We start from the raw sequence: 18,815 nt of genomic DNA, 5'->3' as shown, positions 1-18,815 counted from the left end.
AACATTTGCATAAGGAACAATTGAAGAGATTGGAGTCTTGCCCCAGAGGAAACACCTGCAAGGAACTGTGAATGAAAGCCTCTCCCGCTCCCCACTCTGAGATCCCTCCCACCCCCAACCACAGGATGGGGGGAAGTGGCAGGAACCCAGCATGCCTAATGATGATGACAACGACGATGACGAAGTGATCACAGATCACAGTTATCACTCCCGGAGTGCCTACTAAGTGCCCGGCACTGGAGAGCATCTTCCGTCTACACAGCCACCCGAGGTGGCAGTCTTATTATTCCATAATACAATTTACAAAGGAGGAAGCTGAGGCTCAGCCGCCCCGAAGCCAACTAGATGATGTTAGTGGCAGAGCTGAGTTTTGGAATGGGGGTGTGCCCTCATGCCCTCAACCACTCACGGCGGACTGGGGTGCTCTGGGCTCACCTCGGGCGCCAAGATCCAGTCTCCGCGGGCCCAGGGGATCCCGGGAGGACTGGAACAAGGGCTCGAGACAGGTTCCTCCACACGGACACACATGGTCACACGCATGCACATCCGCTCTGCCCTGCCCCCACCCGTGCTTCTGGAGGCAGAGGAGCTAGGCTGACTTGGCCCATAACCAGGTTAGCCAAGATCCAATTAGCTAGTTAGCACAGGCAGAGCTGGGGGAAGGCAGAGCACGCAGGAGAGCGGGGACGGATGGGTCGAGTAATGTGCAGAGACAGCGGCTCCACGCTAACCTGATAAGCAGCTCCCAGCATCGATGAGGCCCAGCCTGGCAGGCGGAGTGGCCTCAATCCTGGGCGGCTGGTTGGCGTGCGGGGACAGCCTCTGATCCCCATCCCCCGGCTGCCACACAGCCCTTCACAGTGCCCTCCTCCTCCGGCCTCCCCTCAGCGGCACTCACTCCCGCCCTGCCTCCTCTGAGGGCTGCGGGGAAGGCAGCTTCCTCGGGATACATTTTCATCCAGATGAGGCTGGGATGTCTGCCTCAGGGAAGGAAGGTACGGGTGAGGTGAGACCACCACCTCCTCCAGGTAGGAGGGCGGGGGTGAAGCAGCTGGAGGAATTATTGGGGAGGGGTGTTAAAATAATAACCGCCGCTATTTGTGGAATTTGCTATGCGCCAGGCACTGTGCAGACCATTTATGTGTACTCTCTCTTTTACGCCCACAGCAACCCTTTGCTGTAGGTACTATTAGAATCCCCATTTTGCAGATGAGAAAACTAAGGCTCAGAGAGGTTAAGAAACTTGCCCAAAGTCAGGCGACTATCAAGACTCCTCAGGCTAAAACCACCACACAATACTACCCCTGAACCCGGTGTAGGATTAATAATAATGTAACTGATAGTCATACTTCCTGGCTTTTCTGTATATAATACTTTTGCTTTAGAATTTACAAAGGCTCTTTGGATTTATCCTGACAAGTCCATAAGGTAGATGTTTAATTTCTAATCCCTACTTTGCAGAGAAAAGAAATTGAGGTTTGGAGGGGCAATGTGACTTGCCTGAAGCCTCAGCTGGTGAGTAACAGTCAGAACTTGAACCCAGGCCAGGACCTTCTGCCCCTAGTCTTGTGCTCTTGAGGAGACAATGGAAAGAGAAAAAGACATCCCATCCTTAAGTGAAGGGTGGGTGGTTCATCTATTTACTTATCGGTCACAAGCTTGCTGGAAGGATTGCGAAAGGCACCGTGCTGGGCACGCTTACTGGGGGGTGGGGGGAGAAAGCGAATGTTTTCCTGCCTCCATGGAGCAGGTGGAGAGGAAAGCCCTGAAGTTCAGTGTCTGGGGACATGGGGCTGCGTTGGCCAGGGGACTCCAAGGAATGAAGGGCCAAGAGAAGGGTCTGCCCCTTACGGCACCAGATCATCTCTGGTCTGATATCCTCATGTTTTTCAGAGGCTGCATCTGAAGCCCAGGGAGTTAAGTAACTCCCCAAGGTCACACAGATATGGGCATGCAAACCAGGGCTCCGGACTCTAAGGTGAGTTTCCCCTCAGCCCGGGGCCTCCCATTCATAGCAGGATGGGGACTTCCTAATCTTCTGAGCTCTAAGTCCTGTCTGACATCCCCTCACACCCACCAGGGAAGGAACAGATGCTGTGCCAACCATCCTTGGGGGGGAAGTGCCCCCATTTCCCTCTCTCTGTGCTCTGGGGGGAGGGAATCAGCTGAATTCTTGCCGCTTCAGGCCATCTGGGGCTTTGGGGGTGGGACCCGGGGATGTGTTAAGAAGGACAGCATGAGGAAGGCACACACCAGTGTGGGGCACAGCGTTTGAGCCACGCCCAGGAGGACATGGGTGCACGTCTGTGTTGCTCTCTGCCTTCCCCGATACCGGCACCAGAAGGGTTAAGACGTCCCCAGCCCCAGGGGACTGAGGAGCTGCCGGTGCAGGAAGCTGCTCTCCCAGTCCCCAAGGCCTCGGGGAGTGGGGAGGGGAGCAGCTTGCTCAGCCTCTTTCCCAGGCTCCTCAGCCTCCCTGGGGATCCAGCTACATGCCGGAGAGGTGACCCTTGACCCTTCCCCCTCCCCCCTCCCGCCCTCCCCAGCCTAACTGGGTAAAGACTCTGATCCCTGCTCAGGGTGCTGGGAGAGTGGGATCCCCCCTACTTCCTCACCTCGCTTTTCCCACCATCTCACTTATTCCCCTTCATGCCTCCCTCCACTCCCGTTCCAGAGTCACCATATTCAGACCCCTGAGTTTCTCCCCCACCCCGGCTCTGGGCCCCCAGGCCTTTCTTCCCAGCCCCCTGCATTTGTAATCTTCTAAAAATAAAAGCCTGCGTTTCTAGTAGGCAACTCCGGAAATACACAATCCAGCCCAGGCATCCGCCGGGTGGGGACAAGAAAGGATCGTGTCCAGAGAAATACCTAGACACAGCAGCTTCCACCCTCCCAGGTAAACACAGGAACGCAGCCTGTTCCTGATGAGAAAGAAGGCAGGAGTGGAGGATGGGCACAGGAAGAGGGAGAACACTCTCCTGGGCGGGGCTCTTGAGCTAAGGTCCCTAACAGAGAGGGTCTGGGTCTCCCTGTGGCCTCCCCTGTCTGTCATCATGAACAATTGCTCCTCTCCTACTTCCTCAGCAATTGCTGGGCGAGGTGGGGGGCTCCTTTCCCCCATGGCCAGCCCCGTACAGCCAGAGTCAGAACTGAAATCCAGGGAAATCCCAGCAGGTTCGGGCCCTATCCCCTGCTCTGCTTCCCAGGAATGGGCAGGATGGCCACTTTGGGCAGCGCTGTTCAGAGACATCTGTTCCCCATCCCTCTGCCTCCTCCTGGACCCTGGCCATGACAGAGGCCAAAGAGGTTCAGGAGTGGCACCATCTAAGATCCCCTTGTCTTTCCCAGCTGTGTGATCAGATGGCCATGGGAAAGGGGGCTTCTCACTGGCCGGAAGGGAGACTCCAGACCCTCTGTGGCTGACCCAGGCTGCGTCCACAGGGTGGCAGAAGGACTGGGACCAAATCGTGCTGGACTTTGATAAGATTCAGTCCCACACTGGGCCTGATGGACTTTCTGGCTGGAATTTGTGTAACTGCCCAATCCTGGTACATTTGGGGACCTCACGAACGATAGTAATAATTGGAAGAGTAATAGCTAACATTTTTTTAAACACTTACTGTGTATCGGACCTGGGCTAAATACTACATGTGCTTCATTCTCAGTCCCCTCAGGAGCCTATTTTTATCATCCCTAATTTACTTATTTTTTATTTTTTTGTAACTTTAACTTTTTACAATTTTAAAAAATTTTCGGCCTCACCACGTGGCATGTGGGATCTTAGACCAAGGATCGAACCCATGTCCCCTGCAGTGGAAGTGCGGATTCTTAACCACTGGACCACAAGGGAAGTCCCCACCCCTAACTTATTGGCGAGTAAACTGAGGCACGGACTGCTCACAGAGCTGACCCTAGCCCTAGGTCACACTAGTAAATGGCATCCCGACAGCCGACTGACCCTTGCTAACCCCAGCCTGGCAGGCTCCTGCAGCAGCCTCACAAGCCCCGCTGGCCTTACATCTCCTTCAGCCAGCGGGAGGCTGGGCGGGGCTGGCAGCCTCAGCAGGGCCCGCCCACAGCATAACAGTGAAAGAGACAAAGACTGACTAGAGAAGCTGCCCCTCTCTCTGGTCGGCATCTTGGGACCCTTTCCCAGCCTGTTGCCTGGCCTTGGTGCTCTTCCCCACATCTGGCTTTTGCATCCTAAAAAGAATTAGCCCCTCCTCTCAGGCCCAAAGGGAGCTGTCCAGCTCTTCCTATACAGCACACGATCCCCACCCGAGAGCAGGCATTCTGAATTGCAGCCTTTTGGGTTTAGACAAAATGTATCTGTCACATGGAAATTCGATGGTGTGCCTATGCCTGGGAGAATCCCACCATTAAAGTTAGTAACACAGGTAAACACTTAGGCCAGCACCCGGCATATGTACAGTGAGTAGATTGGGGGGTCACTCATGGGACCCCTGAGATGCATCACCAATGGTAATAATAATGCTCGCATTACCAGCTACCAGTTATTATCAATCACAAGCCTGACCCTGTGCTGAGCACTTCTCAGACATTTAATATTTGCAACGACCTATAAGTTACATGCTACTCCTCCTCATCTTACAGATGAGAAAACTGAGGCAAAAGTCTCATAGTTAGTAAGTGCTTGAGGTGGGATTTGAACCCAGGCCTACAGATAAGTGGCTTTCTTGTAGTCACTCTGCTCCTGGCTGATTGGCCCTTATGCATGTCCCACAAGTACACAGGCCCCTTGGGTAAAGTTGGCAGCATTTCCTGAAATTCCAAAAATGCTCCAAGCAGTTCTTTTTTTTTTTAAAGAGTTTTTTGATGTGGACCAGTTTTAAAGTCTTTATTGAATTTGTTACAACATTGCTTCTGTCTTATGTTTTGGATTTTTTATTTTTTTGGCCACAAGGCATGTGGGATCTTAGATCCCTGACCAGAGATTGAACCTGCACCCTCTGCATTGGAAGTCGAAGTCTTAACCACTGGACTGCCAGGGAAGTCCCTCCAAGCAGTTCTAATGGGAATGTCCTGCAACTTGGGTCAGGCTTTGCTTTAACCCTCTAGTTGGCTGCTGGCCAGCACTCACCTTCCTGTGTCAAACTCTTCTGATCAATAATTAAGGGATGCTTTTATGCTCATAAAGCACCCACTAAAATACCACGTCATAATTGTAATTCTTGATAGCTCCTCCCCACCAAAGAATCCCCTTTCCCTTCTCCTGTTTGTCAGCTGAGCTACTAATTTATATGTTCTGTTTGTCCTTAGCTTTTAGGTCCTACCTGATCCTCCCTCCTACTGTGACCTTGGGGATCCAGGATACATTCCATGCAAACTCCCCCTCACCACTCCTACCGGTATGGCCTTGAGACATGCATTTAACTCTAGCCCCTCTGTTTGCCCACCCTGTTATCTCTTTCTTAATACTTCTCTGGTCACATCACTCCTGCTCCTCCTCTGATTGTCTGTGGTGTCCCTATCATTGCTTCCCTCCCCCAAGCCAATGGCACTGAACCGCCCAACATGTGTAAGTGTGACTGCCTGGAAAATGTAACTTTCAAAGAGCCTGAAGTTGAATGACAGTAAACAGAACCTTGGAGACCCAGACATCATCTAGGGTATACATGGACTCAGCAGCAGGAAGTTAGGCATAAGGCAAGATGGGAGAGAGAGGAATGGGATGATCAAAAGAATGAGCTGGAGGGAGAAATGGGAAATGAGGGAAGTGATATTGATTCAACCAGGCCAAAAGAATCCTTGACTGTCAGTGTTGGAAAGGCCCTTAGGGATCAACAAGTCCAGGAGTGGCAAAGGAGTTTCAAGTCATGAGCTAATGCTGAATGATGAATAGCAGCTGCCTGGAGTGTGTCCTGAGAAGAAATTGTCGTTATTGATTAGCAATGTCTGCCATGGGCACTGGATTAGAAATGGTAGCATGCGTGCCAGAATTTACATCCCTGATCTAGTTTCGACCTCTTCATTCTGGAGCAGCTGAGAAGCCCAGAGGGGAAGAGACTTGTCCAAGGATTATACATTGGAGCAAATCTCAGGGCCCTTGCTGTCTCCTAAAACCCAAGTGAAGGTTGCACACACATCCTAGACAAAGACAAGGGACCCAGGGAAAGAGCGTTCTCAGTATGCAATAACCAGTAAAGGAGCAGCCAACTTGAAGCTGTGAAGAAGACTGTGGATGCATCGTAGACCAGACACTGGGTGAGTGCTCAGTTCTCACTAGGTGATCAGTTGACCGGATATGTCCAGCACCCTGGTTGTACCTCCTCTGACCTCTGGCCTCCCACCTAGGGAGGACAAGGAGGCTCCCTGGAGCAGAGGCCTTGGCTCTCTCTAGACAAAGAGTAGAGAACACAGTCAGAGTGAGGCAAAAGGAGGGGGGAATGGTCTTGAGGCAGGGATGGTTCCCATAGGAGCAAAGGCACTGACTATGCCACAATGGAGAGGGCCTTGGAGAAGATGGCAATTAGGAGGCAAGCACACAGGGACCTGTGCAGGTTTGGTATGTGAGCCAGAGGAGAAGAAAGAACCTCCAGGTGACAAGAGCTGCAGAATGGGGATAATGATACCCTGACAAAGCAGTGGGGGCTTGGAGCCTAGCCCGGCCAAGGTGCTGGCACAGCTAAGCCATGACGTACCACTTCCAGGCTGGGGGATGTGGGCCGTGGAGGGGCAGGGAGGTGGGCTGAGGTGCCCAGCATCAGCACAGCCTCAGAGGTTTGCTATTGAACTTCTGCCTCCCTCCCTGTCTCTGTTGCTTTTCCCTTCTCTTCCTTTCCCAGCCTATCTTTTCCTTTCTCTTTTTTTCTTCCCTGTACTGCTCTGTACAACAGAGTCTCCACCAGGAGAAGAAATGGGGAAGGGAGTGGTGAGAATGGTGGTAACACTGAAAGATCTGGGAGGTGCTTTCATGCAGATCACCTCCCAAGGCTCTGAAAACAACCCAGGCTATGAAGCGGTCCAAGAGCAGAGAATCAGATCCAACATCATACCCAGTTTTTCACAAAAGGAAACTAACACCCAGAGAAGTGAAGACCTCCCCCAAGTCAGTGTCACGCTGATTTGCATCCCACTTTCCATCTCCCTTCTGCTGCTAGCACTCCCATATTTTCCCTAGGGAACCACCCCTTCCCTACCTCTGTCCATGTGGTTTAGAAAGTGCTGAATAAACCTGACCGTACCCAAGATCTCAGGGTGCCATATGACTGGAGCTGGCCCATCTGTGCCTTCCAACCCTGGATCACAAGTCTCGATAACAGTTGATCCCATAAGGTCAGCACTGGATGTTTTGTGGAACAACTGGAAAAGGAGTACTTTTTTTCCATTGGGTTTGTCACGTTGGTAGGTTTAAGCCTGGCGCTGCTTAAAACACTTATGGAGTGGCTACCAGAGAGTAAAGCCAACACAAAGGAAAGGAGAGACAGATGCCAGATGACATCGTCTGAGTGCCTGGATCCAGCTATACCTGAAGACTAACCTTAGACTTTTCAGTTATGTGAGCAAAAAAAACTTAAGCCAGTTTGCGTTGGATTTGCATCCAAGAGACTCTAAAGCAGCTTAGAGAAACAGAAGGAGAGAAAGACCACCCAGAGACAGAGACAATTGCAGGGGTGAGGACCAGGTCTGATAGGAAAGTGTGGGAGTGGGAGGGCTGGTCCATTAGGATCACTGAACTGACATTCAACAGTGAAACAGGAATACCAGAATTTATTGGAGGGAACACACAGCCAAAGATGATTCTGCAGGTGGATTAATCTGAGGTGGGGTGAAAGTTTTTTTCCTGCTACATAAGCTATCTGTGTACTGACCAAAGTCCACCCGAGCCCCCAGCCTGCACAGGGTGTGGGTCGACAGAGGGTGGGGAGGAAGGCACGGTCAGTTGGAGTTTATCTTGACAGTCAACAGCCAGTTGCAACGGACGTCCCTATAGCTCTTATGACGCAAGCCTCATTCCAAGACAGATCTTTAAAGACAAATGAAAACATTCAACCAATCCCCGCTTATCACGTGAGCTCAGCATTACCCCCCTCCCCAATCCATTCCTTATCAGAAGTCCCCAGATTTTATCTGATTTACAGGATGCTAAACTTAGTGATAAACAAGAGAGACTGAAGGAGGAACTAAGTCACAAGCTTGACTCATCCACAGTCCAGGTTGCTCAGCTCCGACACGTCACACATGCAGCAACCCAGGGAAGGTGACCACAACTTTCCTTGCTGTAGCGGCACGATGTGCTGGAACCCCATTGATTATAACCTAATGAGATGACCTCCTGGGGACCACCAACCTCAGGCCTCCTCTGTGCTGCTTGCAGGAGGTGCCAGGTGGGGATGGGCATGGTGGGAGGAAGTCATGCCCTGCGCTGATAAGAAACTCCCTTCCCTTGTCCCAGACACACCGATGTCTGCCTCTCAGGGGTGAGAGGGAGGACACGGCCCTAAAGAAAGACAGAGAGGGTGGAGGGTCTGGTGCCTGGTGCCTGGGAGTTATTTCTCTCTTTACTCTTCCCCACCTCTCCCACTTCCCCTCACTGGGAAACAATCAATGCTTTAAAAAAAAAAGACATAAACAAAATACATATATGTAGATGTGTACCTATAAAATTCAATATATAAAAATACATACAATGTTCAAGAAGTTGTCATTCCCCCTGTTAACTCTATGTTTTAGAGAACTTTCCATGCTTTGCAGTTAAGGTCCGCCCCATCATTTCTTACAGCAGCATGGTAATTCTGTTTATTTATCCACCCCCTTATTGATGGACATTGAGGTTGTATCTGACTTTTATTTTTTACTGTTGCAAACAAGAACATCTAATACATTTTGTGCAGTGAACACCTAATAAACTTTGTGCACACGTATGAGTGTTTCTTGAGGATTCATTCCTAGAAGAGAGATTGCTGGCTCAAAGTGTGTGTGAATTTTTCGTTCTGAAAGATACTGCCAAGTTGGAGCGGAGACCTTTTTCCTGTGAAGGAGCCATCCCTGGGGCTGAACCAGAGATGAAAGGCACCTGGGGTGGAAAGAGCATGAGCTTTCAAGTCAGATGTGTTCAGGTTCAAACCCTGGCTCTCCCATCTTCTTCCTGTGTGACCCTGGATAAGTCACTTAACCTATCTGAGCTTCTGCTTCCTTAACTGCAAAGTGGGGGACCATAAGCGTTGCCTCACAGGCTGTTGCAAGGATCAACTGGCTTCCTATAGGCCAAGCCTCTAGCATGAGGCTGGCACAGAGTAGGCTCTTGGCTGAGGTTAGTACCTTTTTCCTGCCTGGACCCCCTTCTGCATTCATCGTGGGAGGCCACCTCTGGGGAGAGGCTGGGGAAGGTGATTTATTAGGAGTGTCAGGACAGAGTGAGGACTCCACAGTGGCTCCTTCTAAAGATCACCCAGGCAATTCTGGGAGCTAGGGACGATTTCAAGTAAAGTGTAAGGATTTGCTTTGGAGAACACAGCCTGGGGGCCATCTCCTGGAGAACCTTTCGCTAAATGATCCCTTCACCCCACCCATTGCCCTCCATGTTCTCATGGAAGAAAAAGAGTGGGACGGCTGGATTTTATCATAGGGAGTGGCTGGATTGCTCTCGGTACAGAGAATGAAACAAGAACACGCGCAGCAGACAAGACTAAGGTTGAGTAGCAGGGTAAGATCTCTGTCTTGAAGAGCCGACGTGTGGTGGGTGAGGAAAGCGGCAGGGCTGCCCTGCTGGAGATCCTGGCCCAGGAACTGGCCCGTCTGCCACGGTTCAGGGGCAGGGTGGTCCTGTGAAGGGGTCCGGAAAGCTGGCGGGTGTGGCCATTCTTTGAGGGTAATGGCCAGATTGTGTCCGCAGGCCCAGTCGGATCCCTGGCAATGCTCAGGGCCCCTCAGCTACAGGTTGCTGTGCACCCTCCCCTGACCTTCAGGGCTATGGTTTCTTCCTCCTGGAGACCACATGGGATGTGAGAATCCAAGACTGGGCTGCCCTTCCTGGACGAGGATGAGTGTGTGAGCCCAGAGGCTGCTGCGGTGGGGACCACGGTGGCGACTGAGCTAAAAGAGGCAGAGCGCACAGTGTGGTGGCAGCCATGGTGATGACGGCTCTATAGCTGTAGCCAGAATGAGTGATGGCTTGGTCCGGGAGGCTGTGGGGACCTGGTAAGGAAGTGCTCTGTAACTGGAGTCTGAGCACTTGGTTTCCAGTCCCAGATCCATCTATTGCAAGCTGTGTGGTCTGGGGGAAATAGCTTACCCTTTCTGACCTCAATTTTTTTTTTTTAAAGGAATTCCTTTATTTTTATTTATTATTATTATTTTTTATTTATTTATTTTTGGCTGTGTTGGGTCTTTGTTTCTGTTCGAGGGCTTTCTCTAGTTGCAGCAAGCGGGGGCCACTCTTCATCGCAGTGCGCGGGCCTCTTACTATAGCGGTCTCTCTTGTTGCGGAGCACAAGCTCCAGACGCGCAGGCTCAGTAGTTGTGGCTCACAGGCCTAGTTGCTCCGCGGCATGTGGGATCTTCCCAGACCAGGGCTCGAACCCGTGTCCCCTGCATTGGCAGGCAGATTCTCGACCACTGCGCCACCAGGGAAGCCCTGACCTCAGTTTCTTCATCAGTAAAGTGGAGACGCTAATACCATCAGTCCTATCTCCCTCGGTGTCTCCGACCAGCAGGTGTCTTTATGCCAGAGGGTGAGAGCCAATTCAAGTGGAGCTACTTTGCTAAAAAAGCCTGGAAGGGGAGGAGACGACTGAGCAGAACTGGTCACATTATCCCCAGAATGATTTCTTGTGTCTCCTGGAGACTCCTGTGACCGTGACTCTATTTCCTGGTTCCCAATTCCTGGATTCCCCGGTAGCTGAGGTCCCTGGCTCTCACCTCACTTAGCATCTCCCAGTGATGATCTGGCTTTCTGCCCAGGCCCCACTCACCGGTGCTGGTGCTGACCCTGCAGGTCCCTGACTCCCTCCGCCTGGCCCAGAGACAGGGCCCAAGCTTGTTGGAAGGAGCTAACAGGAGGCTTGCATGAGAGCCAAATGCTGTGCATAACAGGAACTGATTATGGTCGCTGAGGGCTGCGCCTGAGCAGTCTCACCCAAGGGGCACTTCTCAGGGGTTGGGAGGGTTTTGGCTCTAAGCATGATTCTGGGCTGAATTGGGCAGGTGGAAACGCAGGGTCAGGGGTGAGGGTAGGCAGGGAAATGTGTCCTCCAGATGATCCCTTAGTGCATTGCGGAAGTGGATCCTAGAGTGAGTAGCTTTCCTCAGTGCCCATACCCTATTTGTGCTCTAGAGAGATGGGCAAAGGACAAAGTATGAGACTCCACCCAGGAAAACCAACTCTCCTCATTGAGATGGGAGATGAAGCCCACTCAGTCCCCACCGCTGCAAGAAGAGTGAAAGAGAGGACTAGGGTTGACCACACTGCTTGTCAAATAAATGGGAGGGACCAGTGCTTGTCAAATAAATGGAAGGGGCCAGAGCTGGGGTGAGGACCCCCAGTGCAGGAGGGATGGGAAGGGAACTATCCTTCATTGGGCACCTAGGAGACGCTGGATACTGCACCTGCAAACTTTTATTCATCCTCATGACCACCTTGAGAGGTAGGTGCTACCTCTGCGGGCACATTTAGCAGAGGAGGAAACTGAGGGTCTGAAGGTTAAGTCACGCTGCAAGGAAGAGGCTGACAAGGGATCTAAACCCAGGACTGCCTTTCTGACTGCTAAATTGGTGCTCTGTGCTCCTCGCCTACTTCCCAGGGCTCAGGGCCCTCCCTCTTGCATACCCACCTGTCCCAGGCCTGGCCTCCCTGCCCCCAACCTCCTCCAACTACTGCATCTCCTGAGAGCTCCTTGAATCTCTTCATTCACTCCTCACTCTGCTTCCTCTTTGGAAACCAGCCATAGGCTTTTCTTCTTCCATCTGAGGGAGAGAAAATCGTCTCATTCCCCACCCCCAGGTCTTTCCATCCTCTCATCCATCCAAACCTAAGCATCTTTCTCTCCTCCCCATCCCCCCTCCCTTTTTTTTTTCTTTCTGTTTATCCATCACTAGACTCCAACCCCCCTTCCCTCTCGCCTGTAGCTTCTGTGGCTATAATCAAATCATAACTTTTATTAAATTTAAGATTACTTTTTAATGGAATCAATTTCTTGTGTGGTGCTTCTCTGCCTGCCCGCGGGCTCCGCCGGTCTGCGCTCAGCATTCCCACCCGCACAATTGTCTCTGCCGTGGGCATTTCTGGCTAAGCTGCCTGAGAAGGAGGGGCAGGTCTGCCATCCCTAAACACACACACAGAAACACACATGCAGGAACACACACACCCACACCAAGATGTACCTTCCTGCAAGGCCCCAGATGCATAACCCCCAAACCCCAGGCACCCATGCTGAGTGGTGGAAGTGGGGGAGCCAGATCGAGGTGGCAGGGGCAGGAGGAGGGAGCTGCAGAAAGACTGAGGGTGCAAAACAAACGCGAGCCCAGCAGACATTTCTCAGCCTGTTAATTTCCTACAGTTCTGTTTTCCAGCCTCAGAAACAAGCTGGTTTCTGCCAGTGCACCCCCTTCCCCTGCCTGCATTGTGTAGCTGGTGAGTGGGGAGAAGTTGCAGGGAGGAGCCGGGGGGGAGCAATCCTCGTGTGATTTATAGAAGGACAGGCAAGATGCAGAGATGCCTCAGAAGCTGTGACCCCCGAAGAGAAGCCCAACTGGCAGATTTGCAGGCTGGACTGGTCTAACCAGACACGGGGCCATGGCTACAGGAGGAGGGGAGCCTGGGGGTGCTGCAGGGAACATTCTGGAGATAGGAGGAGGAACAGGGACAAGACAGGTCAGAGGGCCACCTTGATGGGCAGGGGTTGGGGAGAGGTATTGGGGGAGTTCTCATGGTGAGGGTCTATTGAGGAGGGTTTGCTGATTCAGCAGAGACCTGGTGGCCTCCTTGAGCTGTCTGGGCAGCCCTGGGCTCTGCTCCAGCTTTCCTGGGAGGCTCCCTGGACAGTCTCAGGTGCACATGATCATGGGTGGACAGGTGGATCTGAGGCCAAACAGTGGCCACCCCTCAGCTCTTCACGCTGTCCTCAGTGCACCCTGCTTACTCAGTGTCAGGAGGGGGACCTCATGTCTGTGCAGGCGGGTGGCGCATAGCTTAGTGGTAGGAGCACACTTTGGCATCAGGAGGTCTGTGATGCTTTCTGTGTGACCTTGAGCAAGTGACCTAACCTCTCTGAGTCTGCATTCTCATCTGTAAATGAGGAGTCGGCGAGATGATGCATGAGGAACATCTAGTGTAAAGCCCGACACATAGTCGGAGCTCAATAGGTGGATTAGTATCAGTATTTGTACTTTGTCTTCTAAGCACCAACCAAATGCAGATATACACACATCCTGAAGGCCACTGAGCCAAGGGGTAGGCTGGAGGGCAGTCCCCACCATGCAGGCCTGGCTCCTGGATGCAACTCATGCCAGGACCGTAGACCATGATATGAGTGACGGTGCCAGGACTGGAACTCAGGACATGGCAGGGCTCTTCTCCCTCCTGCAGGAGGGTGAGTGGCTGATGGTGGGGAGAGGGAGGGACTGGCGAAGGCTCCTGGACATGGAAGGTCAAGCCCACTCCCCTAGACCTGACTGTCAGGGACCCATGAGCTGGAAGTAGGGGCTCCCTCTGGGGCAGGGATGAGGGAGAACTTCCTGCGGCTGATTCTCCCCTGCAGTCTCTGAGCCACCTGTTGGTTCTGGAGACGTTAGAGGGCTCTGACCTTCTGAGGGCGGGCCCAACAAGAGGAGTCTGTAAAGATTTCATCAGGCGCTGTGCATGAGTGACCTCTGCTTCCCATTTCTGTCCTCCGACCCTAGGGGGAGGGAGAGACTGGTGGAGAATATGAACACGGGGCAGAACTGGGAAGGGCTGCTTCCGTTAGGGAAACCTCACGTCCATCACAGGATAACTGAAATCTGCAGCACAGCCCGATCAGAGCTGTACTTTGGAGCCTCGAAGCTGCCTTGGAGCGAGGGGCAGCTGGAGCCCCCGCCTCCACAAGGCAGGAGCTGACCTCTCACCTTTCACTCCCCCCTGAAAGGAGGCTGGTCCAACCTGCCCCAGCATCTGCCTCTGTTTGACCTCAGGGATAGGCATGCCTGCTGAGTCTACACCTGGACCTGCAAACCTGTAGGGTCTTGTCTGGGCCTGGATGTTCCCATGTGTGGGTCACACACGGAAAGCTTTACTGCCCCCGGGGACTTTTGAGGTCTGAATATTATTCACTCCAATTCTCCTTTCACTCACAAGGCAACCAAGGCCTAGACAAGGGTAGAGCCTGACCAAGGTCTTTGGAACCTTCCCAGGCTGCCTGATGTGCTCTGCGCCGCTGACTGTGGGTGTAGCTGTAACCCCTATCTACCCTTACATCGCACACCCTTACACAGTGTTTACGGCGAGCTGACACTTTACATGTAGTCCCAGCAACCCTCCAAGACAGGTACTATTAACGATTCCCGTTTGACAGGTGAGGAAGCTGAGACTCAATGAGGCTGAATAACTAACCTAAGCTATAAGTGTTAGTTATAGTGTTATAAGTGTTAGCTGGAATTTAAAACCAGAATGTCTGGCCCTGGGATCTGGGCTCCTCACCCCTTCTCTATGCTGCCATTCCTCACCTGGAGCTTCATATCAATACATTTGCCCTCACTTTCCCTTTTTCCTGTTCCCTACTTTCACCATCACTGTTGCCATTACTGCCACCTTCCCAGTTCTCATTTTCTCATTTCTCATTTCAGTCTAAGCCAGATAATCGCCCTAGACACAGGGCAGGTTCCACATCGCTATCGCACTCTCCTTTCTCTCGATCTTCCCTGTCGTCTTTGCCAACGTCATCTTCAACATTATCACATTAGCATCAGCTCAGCATCACTTTTGCCATGTAAAAATCCATAACTGCAAAGGACTGTGTCCTTATAGACCGATGTGAATCTAACTCCTGCCTTGAGATGAGATGGGACAAGGGGAGAGAGCTTACAGTCTCCTCCAGCCATGTATACTCCTTCAACTAAAGATACAAAGCCAGAATGTGGAAAGGCAGTCTCCCTCTTAGAGACTTTTCTGGAAATAAGCGGTGGGGGAGAGAAGTTGCAAACAGCCAGAGTTTCTGTTGAGGGAAATTAATCAATGGCCAAGGAGATTGCTTGTCATCTTTCAATATCTATAGAAATAACAAGCCTCCAGGGAGCGGGGTGTCAGAGCTCCAAGGGAACAGAAGATCAGAAAATATTCTGCCCAACCCGTGCCTCTAATGAGCTACAAAGGAAAGATGGAAGCATAGGCAGCAGTTTCCACCCACTTTTGGCGTTGGCCAATATCCCGTCTTCCCAGCCACAGTAGCTCTTACAGCCCCTGGATGCCAGCAGCAAGCAACACTGCCCAGGAGTTTTAAAAATTGATTATTCCTTTGGGTCCAAATTCCACCCACCTCCCAGCCCAAAGAGCCTGCTGGTTGGCTCTCCATGAGTGTTAGCTGCCAGGGATGCCATAGTCCTACCCAGCATCAAGGGAAGGGAGGGCAATGACTTCCCGGACCAGAGTCTCCATCCAGAATTCCAGCCAAAGCCCCAGAGCTCCCAGGACCTAGAGGAGTTTTTCCCCCTGGTTGTGTTTGGAATTGGCTGGTTTTCTGGGCACCAGGCCCAGCTCAGTTTAATTTTTGTTTATTTTTATGTACAGATTCTCTTCTGTTTGGGGAAGAGCTTTGTGTAAATTATTATTATTTATATGATAAAGAATAAATCACACAAAATAAAAAACCCCACAATCTCTTTTTCTCAATAGAATTACTAAATTAGGGGCTGAAAGGAACAGCCGATATGCTGGGGTTTGGTTTCAGGAAGCCTTTGGACATGGATTCTCACAAAATCTCTTAGTAAATGGGCTCTGTTATCCTGGATTCGATGCTACTCACAGCCAGCAGAGGCATATGGGGCCTCCCAGGAGGACCACGGTGGTTTGGGCCTAAGGGTGCTGGCTTCCTGGTCCTCCACACATCCCATCCCTTGGGAGATGAGTCGGGCATTTTAAAGTGACTTGCTAACTCAGAGTGGGAAAAGGGGAAATAGAGGAGTTGGGGATTCTTGCCAGAAACATGATCAAATGCCCTGAATTGAGGTGGGGGTAGGGTACATAGTAGTTACTTGAATAGTGGCATTATTGCATCAGGGGAAAATGAGCCAATCATTTCTTTGCCTATTCATTAAATTTGCATGCTACGAATCTATTGGTTGGAATGAAATGAGGCAGGAGGCAGGGATGCATATGGGCAGAGGACCAGCCTGGCCCAGAGAGTGTCCCCAAGTGGCCCCCATCCCCAGTCAGGGTAGGAGAACATCAATTCATCAGTAGCACCATCCCCCCCAACCTCTGTGTCCACTCTTGCACAAAATTGTTTGGGGACTAGAAAAGCACACCTTATGATCGGAATCCATTCCGGGGCGAATATGCTAAAGGCCAGGAAGAGGAACAAGTCAGAATAGCTAATTTTTTTTTCAATCTCCTGGAATCTCAGGGTACCAGAGATTTTAAAAAACAGACATACCTGGCAGCATTGCCTACCAGCTTTTGCTCAAGCATCCCTTTCCTAGAATGGACTTCTCCTATCTGCCCACCCATGTTCTCCCTTTGCTTCAGGCATAGCTAAGACCACCATTATGGCTCAGAGCAGGAGCTCTAGACCCTCCTCTTGGGCTTGAAAATCCACTCTGCCACTTAATAGCTGTTAAATAGCTGTCTGACTGTTAAAAAGTCAGACAAGTTGCTTAAACCCCTGAGCCTTAGTCTCTCCATCTGTAATTGGGATAATAATAGCAATTGCGTACACGTGCGCACGCACACACCCAGAGACACGGGCTTATAGTGAGGATTAAGTGAGAAAATCCATGTAAAGAGAGCCTAATATGTGGTAAGTGCTCAGTCAACGTGGTCATTATTTTAAATAATACTCCAATAAGCTATCCCAGAGCTCCCCAACCAGGAATTAACTGTGCCTGCCCTTCTAACCCCACCCCCAGCCCATGTGTACTCTGGGAGCCCAAAGCTTCAAATTCTAAGATTGCCACCTAAATAATTTTTCACAATCTGCCCTGTATCAGCATTACATATGCTTGTGGCAGTCCCTAGCCATGCTTGGCCCTTAGTGGGTACTCAGTAAGTCAATAAATGCTTGTTTAAGAAGTTGCCCAATGAGTCCTAAATCCTATAAACCCCACTAAATTCTAAGTCCTCTGTTCTAGCACGTATGCAATGCTTGGCTCAGTCCCTCCCAGTAGAATAGGGCGTGGGGAGCAATGGGAAGTGGGGGTGGGAAGAGATGGAGCCTGTGAGGAGCTTTACTGCAACCAGGCCGCATGGATCCATCTCTTTCCAGCCCCTTCCATAGGGCACTTAAAATTCTACCCTCATCTTTGATTACCTAACAGCTGACCTGAGGCACATGTGCTTGTACAGCTCCTTGTCCAGCCAGAGGGGATGGGCATTGATCAGCTGAACCAGGGCAATGAACTGTTCAGGCCGTGACTCTGGACTGTCTAAGAGGCCCCTTGAGAGGCGGTCAGGCAGGCCCATATGCATTTGCCTATAAATACCTATGCATTTATATATGTGTATCTGTGGGTAAACACTGGTCCTTTTACCTTGGAATACATTCAGTAATTCATTTATTTGTTCACTTATTATCTCTTGAGGGCCTACTATGTGCTAGCACTGTCAGATGCTACAATGTGGTAGTGACAAGACAGACAAAACTCCTGACCCTCCAGTGCTTACTTTCTAGTGAGAGGAGAGAGCAAGAGTAAACATGAAAGGAAATAATTCAATTTCAGATTGTGAAAGTGCTATAAAAAAATAAGACAAGCTAAAGGGATAGAGCGTGACCGGGCATATGGAGGGAGCTCCTTTAGGCTGGGTGGGCTGGGCAAGTTCTGAAACCTCAGAAAAATCTGGGAACAGAGCATCCCAAGCAGAGGGAGCAGTAAGTGCAAAAGCTCAGAAACACTGCTTTGGGACCAGCCCCTCTAAGTATTTGTGTCTTTCTGAGGCAAATTTCAGTCAGCCCTCGTTGCACATACACATTTGTGTCTCTCCACTGCTCTTAGAATCAAGTCCAACTCCTCACTGAGGCCTACAACCACACACACCCCCGCCCCCGCCCCCGCCCCCAGCCTCCAATCCCACTAGCTTCTTCAGTTCCTTGAATAAGAGACGCTCCCTCTTGCCACAGGACCTTTGCACAATCTGTCCCCACCACTTTGAACACTCTTCCCTACCTCTTTCTCTAGTTAAAGCCTATTTCCTTTGGATGTCAGGAAGCCTAGGGTGGTCCACCCTTTTCCCTTCCACAATTAATCAAGTTCCTTTGTTAGATGCTTTCATATTATCAAGTTACTTTAGTCAGATCCCTTATCTCACTTAGTAATTATGCATTAATTCTTGTGCTTATCTGATATTAGTATCTGAGTTCCCCACCAGAATTACAAACCGCAGGAGAGCTGGGATCTTGTCTGTCTCCCCAGCTGTTAGCACAGTGCCTGGTACCTGGAGGGCACTTAATAAATACTTGTTGAATAAATACTTATGGATGCTGGGGTCAGCTCTGGGCCCCACCACCAGGAGTCCTCAATGACACACTGGGCAGCACAGATGGGAATAGGTTGGGGGAGAGACTCAAAACCATGTACTAACGAGGCCTGGAGGGAAAGTGGAGTTGTTCAGCCCAGGAGAAGGAAAACCTTAGGGGGCTGCAATGGCAGCCTTCAGATTCCAGGAGTCC

General features: G+C 51.1%; 1 long non-coding RNA gene across 1 annotated transcript; it reads left to right on the top strand.

Moving 5' to 3' along the window:
* The first annotated feature begins 1,945 nt into the window (after positions 1 to 1,945).
* Positions 1,946 to 3,508, top strand: LOC137758505 (uncharacterized). The gene is made up of 3 exons (XR_011073016.1): positions 1,946 to 1,978; positions 2,790 to 2,896; positions 3,349 to 3,508. It is a non-coding gene; the product is annotated as an uncharacterized lncRNA (long non-coding RNA).
* Positions 3,509 to 18,815: the final 15,307 nt, after the last annotated feature.

The sequence above is a fragment of the Eschrichtius robustus genome, chromosome 2 (genome assembly GCF_028021215.1).
Source record: "Eschrichtius robustus isolate mEscRob2 chromosome 2, mEscRob2.pri, whole genome shotgun sequence".
NCBI classification, from domain to species: domain Eukaryota; kingdom Metazoa; phylum Chordata; class Mammalia; order Artiodactyla; family Eschrichtiidae; genus Eschrichtius; species Eschrichtius robustus.
The sequence above is the reverse complement of the archived record's forward strand: the minus strand, read 5'-3'. Positions and strand labels throughout refer to the sequence as shown.